Source organism: Brassica napus, chromosome C3, assembly GCF_020379485.1.
Source record: "Brassica napus cultivar Da-Ae chromosome C3, Da-Ae, whole genome shotgun sequence".
NCBI classification, from domain to species: Eukaryota; Viridiplantae; Streptophyta; class Magnoliopsida; order Brassicales; family Brassicaceae; genus Brassica; species Brassica napus.
This window is the reverse complement of record NC_063446.1, coordinates 67,382,027-67,388,026: the sequence shown is the minus strand read 5'-3', so window position 1 is coordinate 67,388,026 and position 6,000 is coordinate 67,382,027. Positions and strand designations below refer to the sequence as shown.

Sequence of the window (6,000 nt, the reverse complement as noted above, 5' to 3'; positions counted from 1 at the left end):
AGCACGTCTTGCGTCACGCTGATACTGGTTCCTATCGTCTTGCATTTGGTTCCTTGGTTGTTCCCAACGAGAATTCCGAAACCTTGATCTTTCTTCCTCCACTCTGCTGCTGGTACGATAGGATGAAGGCCTCTTGCTTCCTCTTTCCGGAACCTTTACCCATTTAGTATCTGGTTCCTCGTACATTTTTCCCTTGCCTTTTCCATAGTAGCCTCTCTGATCTTTGAGATTCTCTTGATTGCTCACGTCACCATTGATCACCACTCCCTTGTAGCTCCTTGCACGATCCTCTTTCTTGCTTTCTGATTCGTCCTTGGTTTCTTTCTTTTTAACAGGATTCTTTGGGTTCAAAGGACAATGATCCTCATCATGACAGAGCTTGAAACATAGCTTACGGAACCCAAACCGTTTCTCATATTTGAGAAGAACCGGTGCTTCCTCCTCATAGAACTCACCGCTCTTGAAATCAACAGTTGCATCAAAACATAGTTCTTTAGCGCCATCTATCACGACTATCATCTTGCCATAATCCAGATCAACAACATATGTTGTGGATAGATAAAGGATCCAAAGCCCAAATATTAATTAACTTTTAACAGTCGACTTTTTCTCAGTTAATTCGAGGAATAATTTGCATTTAATTTATTATAAATTTATATACATTATATAGTGTCAAGCCCATGGCTCGAACCCAGGTTATTGAAATATAAACACCAACATTTATACCACTAAGCTAACTGATACCTTTGTACATTGATGGCCGAACCTAATATATACTTATGAAGGTCGGAAGCTCTTGCCCTTTGGCTTCCTCTGAGGGTCTTGAATCTTTGTGACACGTCAGCAACTCCTTTATGTTTGTGGGTCCCACATTTACATAAAGTCTCTCCGATATTTTAGATTTCCTGAGATATGGTTGAGACGAGACGTAGCTCTTCGCTTCCAAACATTTCTGTTCTTCTTCTTCATCTCCTGAACTGTGTCTTCATTGTCTCTACGCTCTACCAAGCGATCTAAGGCTAAGATCGATGCCGCTATTGAATCTGTACGTTAGTTCTTGTCCGAATCTGAGTTTTTTTTTTGTTTCGAATCTAATTTTTGATTTTTTTTATAGCTTAGGCGAACCGGCGGGGTCTTCCTCGGTGAGCCCGTGATGGAGATCTATCCTGAAGCCGATACACAAAACTGATGTGGCTGTGATGGAGATCTATCCTGAAGCCGATACACAAAACTAAATCTAATTGTTTATTGAATCTCAACCGATTTATTTCAGTAGTAAATTTAGGTGTTGATAAGGTTCATGTACGTCTCCTCGCAAAAACCCTCCAAATATGAAATGTTACACCTTCGCTGCAATTATAGATTTCTCTCACCAACTGATGTAATCAGTTGTGTTCTGTCTGTGTGATAATTTTGGTAAGGAAAAAAAGACAAGGGTTGTAATCAATTCGATTGATTTGAAGATATGGCAACTTTGAACCCTTTTGATCTGTTAGATGACGGCGTTGAGGATCCGAGCCAGATCGCCGTTTCCATCGGTGCAGATAAGCCTAAGAAACCTGTACTTGTTTCCGCCGTCTCTGCTAAGTCATCTGCTCCGTCGAGGCAGCTTGCTCAACCTGGTGAGATTCGCTTAACACGATTAACAAGTTATTAAACTTTCGTCTCTATTTGATTCCATTCGTGGTATCTGATTGTTTTTTTAATGATGTTGATTAGTGAGAGAGGCTAAGATTGATGCTCCACGTGGAGGTGGAAGTGGTGGTGGAGACGGTGGATTTAGCCGTGGTCGTGGTGGTTACAAACGTGATTTTAGAGGCGGTGATGGTAACAGTAAGCCCTCTGAGGAAGCAGGCGTTTCAAAGCCTCTCTATGAGAAACGTAGTGTATATGGCAGTGCTCGTCGTGGTGGTGGTCGACGTGGTGAAGCTGGTGACGGTGAACGTCCTCGAAGGACCTTCGAGCGTCATAGTGGAACTGGCAGAGAGTCTGTCCTAACCTCATTCAATTTTTGTTGTTGTTGTTGCATTAATATTTTAAGGTTAAGCTTTAAGTTTTGGTGAAGGGGTGACATCAAAAGCGAAGAAGCTGGTTGTGGAAATTGGGGAACACCAGGAGAAGAAGTTGTTGTTGTGTAAGCATTTTCTGATGTTTTATCTCGTAGTAGTGATTGTGAAATTGGATTAAAAAAGAAGCTCTGGTGTCTATTTTAGGGAGACTGAAGAAGTTGCTGGTGTTGAGACTGAAAAGCCTACTGGTGATGAGGTTGCTGCTGATGCTAACAAGGATAACACTGCTGAAGTGGAGGAGCAGAAAGAGTCTGAAGATAAGGTAAGCAGATGAGTTAAGAGAGATGTTAGGTTGCTAGATTAGGACATGGAACTGAACTTACTCTTGTCTCGGCTTTTTTCTTTATTATCCTTCAATGCTTATTAGCTTGTGGTTTGGTAGGAAATGACTCTGGATGAGTACGAGAAAAATACTTGAGGAGAAGAGAAAAGCCCTTCAGTCTCAGAACACCTCTGAAAGGAAAGTTGATACTAAAGTGTTTAAATCAATGCAAAAACTCTCAAACAAGAAGAAGAATCTTCATCAAGTTGGTAAGACATATTACCTCCCTGTCTTGTCGACTAGAAACACTCTTAACCGGTTCTGAACTTTGCATTTGATCTATCTCCCAGGGTTCTGATAAGGACAAACGCAAAGATGACAAAGAAGAGAAGGCTAAGAAGGTTTACATTGTTGTCTGAATGAAAGAGTTTGTAAAAGTCAATAAGTTTGCTTATGGATGTGTTATGTGGTTTACAGGCTGTGAACATCAACGAGTTTTTGAAACCAGGTGAGGGTGAGAACTACTACCGAGGAGGAGGTCGTGGTGGTCGTGGTGGTCGTGGAAGGGGACGTGGTGGTCGTGACGGGGAAGGTGCTTCTGGTGGTGGATTTGATCGTTACCGTAGTGAAGATGCGCCTGCCATTGGAGATACTGCTCAGTTCCCATCTCTTGGGGGCAAGTAGGATCCATCCTTGGAAACTTGTGCTGTCTACTTCAGTTTTCCTCATCAAGACTGAAGTGTTTCATGCTGAGTGTTTGCCGGTCTGTTGTTGTCAGGTGTAAATTGTTAGTTGTCGTCAGTTTTTAGAGTTTCTGCAAACTTATGCATGACCTGTCTTTTTTTTTTAACGTTTGAAACAATACCCTTTTCTATTTTGGTTTACCACTTAGTCTTTATAGTTGTTTGTTGTCTTCTCAATATGCCTTTTTTTCACTCAACTCATCGTCTCCCATCTCTCTTGATTTCTTATATACTGATTACGTCAAAATCTCAAGCGATCATAACCAAAATCAGATGAACCACTATAAAAAACGAGCCCCCAAAAGAGATACCAACATCTGGTTGTCTCATTATGTCCATCTCCACGTTGATGTTATTATCTCTTTGTTCTAAAATGATTACCGATGCGGTGATGCTATTTCTGACCGATGCGATTTGACGATATTCACCCTTGCCAAATTTCAAAGGAGATTAGTGGTCGTCATCTCCGTTTCTGAGATTCACGTAGCATCATGGGTATCATCCTCTTACTTTAAGATGAGAAGGTATGAACATCATGACCCTCGCACCAACTCATTAATTCATTACCATATTTTTAGCTTTGAAACAAATCGTTTTTTATCTTAGACATGGCGAATTCATGGGCTTTCTACTTTGATTCTTGATCATGAAAAGTTATTTCAGTATATATACTTAAAAATATGTAACCTTCTGTTTAGAATATGTGACTAATAACGTCTTCACTCATTGTCCACATCATATTGTAATCCATGGCTTCATTTCAGCCTGACTTTTTTTTGTCTATCACAAATCATTTTCAACAAAGTCCAGTAAAAATTACAAAAATAAATAATTTTGTAATTATATAATTTTATAAATTTTTAGAGTTATTAATTTAATAAAAAAACAGTATACTACAATTCTATATTTTTAAAGTTAATTTTGGATAAAATAAAAAAAAATTAATTTATTGTTCGTATAAATTGTTAAACTTTTAAATCCGAATATTATACATTTTTTTCTACGCTATTTGATTTATATACTAACAACTACCTAAGTAAACACTAACTAATCCCTTAAATTTCAGCTTTTGAACATGGAAGCGCTAATAATGTTAATGTCCATCAAATCATTACGAAGATAAGATAATAAAATATCAACAAATATGAATTCGCCGGTCATTCTTATATCACCTTAATCAAACTGTGTGATATCCGATGTTCCATTCATCACCATAATAAACAACACGGAAAAAACGACAACAACCCATATACAACACTACACAACTCATCAAACAATGTATCCGGCCCCGCGCTTGCGCGGAGGCTATGCCCCTAGTTTATATAATAATCCGACAATTTATTTGCATTTGATACACACCTTGATCTCAGGTTAGAAAGTTGAAATCGAAATCTCCATATTTACAGCTAAAACATATTCCAATAATCAACTCAAGATTATATACATGCTACGAAAACATAGTTTCAATGCACCCATGTCGGCACACAAAACTATCATATTATATAAAATGATTTTTTAATATTACTGAATCTTTGTTTAGCGTTCTTTTCCTCAGATATCAAATTTTCTGTAACTAGAAAATCAAAAAGAGAAATTAGGTCGTGTATACACAGAATATGTTAAAATTAGAAGAATACCCCATCAACTGTTAGACTTTTTTTAATACAAAAAAACCCTATAGACCTACAGCTCCACTATCGTATATTATTATACTATGTGTCAATTTAAGATCATAGCTCCCCTATTACACGTCATGTTATGTACAATACCTTTATCTGAAAAGACGTCGGAGATTTATTATGTTTGTGAAAAGTCACACTCTCTTTCCTTTTTATCCCTAAACTATAACGAAATTTTTTTTCGTTCTAGAGATCCAAATAGGTTATTAGTTGGCGTAATGGGAAATTTGCAGTTGCTGGAGTACTCCCTTGTTTGTTTACGGGGAAGAGTTGTCGACGAAAAGATTAATACCTACCACATACCAAAGAGAATTGTACCCATAATCGACGCTTTAGATCTGGAAGAGGGAGATTTTTTGCGGTACACAACGTTTGAGACGATCATATTACAAGCCGAGAACCATTTATCCTCCGAGAATTTTTGCCAGTTCGTTGTTGTCCGCATGCTTAGAGTGAAGAAGAAGTACGAGATTTGGGTGAAATGATTCCCAAGAAGAAGAAGAAGAAGAAGAAGAAGAAGAAGAACAAGAAGAAGCTAAGGTTAGTAATGTTAAACGTAACTTTCAAAGGAATCAGTAGGTGTCAATAATAATCTTTTTCATTATCCTATCGAAATATCTGCAATAGGAATAGTTATCAAACTGGACGTAATCTCAGAAAGTTCCGTGTAAGATATGTAATAGACGTTACTGATTACTGATATATAATCTTTTCAGATACCATGTTAAATTATCTTTAGTGTTACTATAGTAGAGTCTAAGGTTAACAATTGAACGCTATCTCGGAAAGTAACGTCCAATAATACTAGTAGATGTTTCATATCATACTGGTTATTACCTCGCTGATCAGTTGTGTGTATTTTTGAAGACTGATCTAGATATCTATGAATGAGGATACTACACACTAGTCTGGTATGATGAAGTAGAGGACGAGGCTGAGCAGTAGGTTCCCGCTAAATATTATTGGTAGGCAAAATGTTATAACTAATTGAACTATTTATAACATTTTACCTACCAATAATATTTAGCGGGAACCTACTGCTCAGCCTCGTCCTCTACTTCATCATACCAGACTAGTGTGTAGTATCCTCATTCATAGATATCAAGATCAGTCTTCAAAAATACACACAACTGATCAGCGAGGTAATAACCAGTATGATATGAAACATCTACTAGTATTATTGGACGTTACTTTCCGAGATAGCATTCAATTGTTAACCTTAGACTCTACTATAGTAACACTAAAGA

At 37.7% G+C, this 6,000-nt stretch overlaps 1 pseudogene; it reads left to right on the top strand.

Annotated features, from left to right (window-relative positions):
* Positions 1 to 1,465: 1,465 nt before the first annotated feature.
* On the top strand, positions 1,466 to 3,978 carry LOC125583441 (annotated as a pseudogene).
* Positions 3,979 to 6,000: the final 2,022 nt, after the last annotated feature.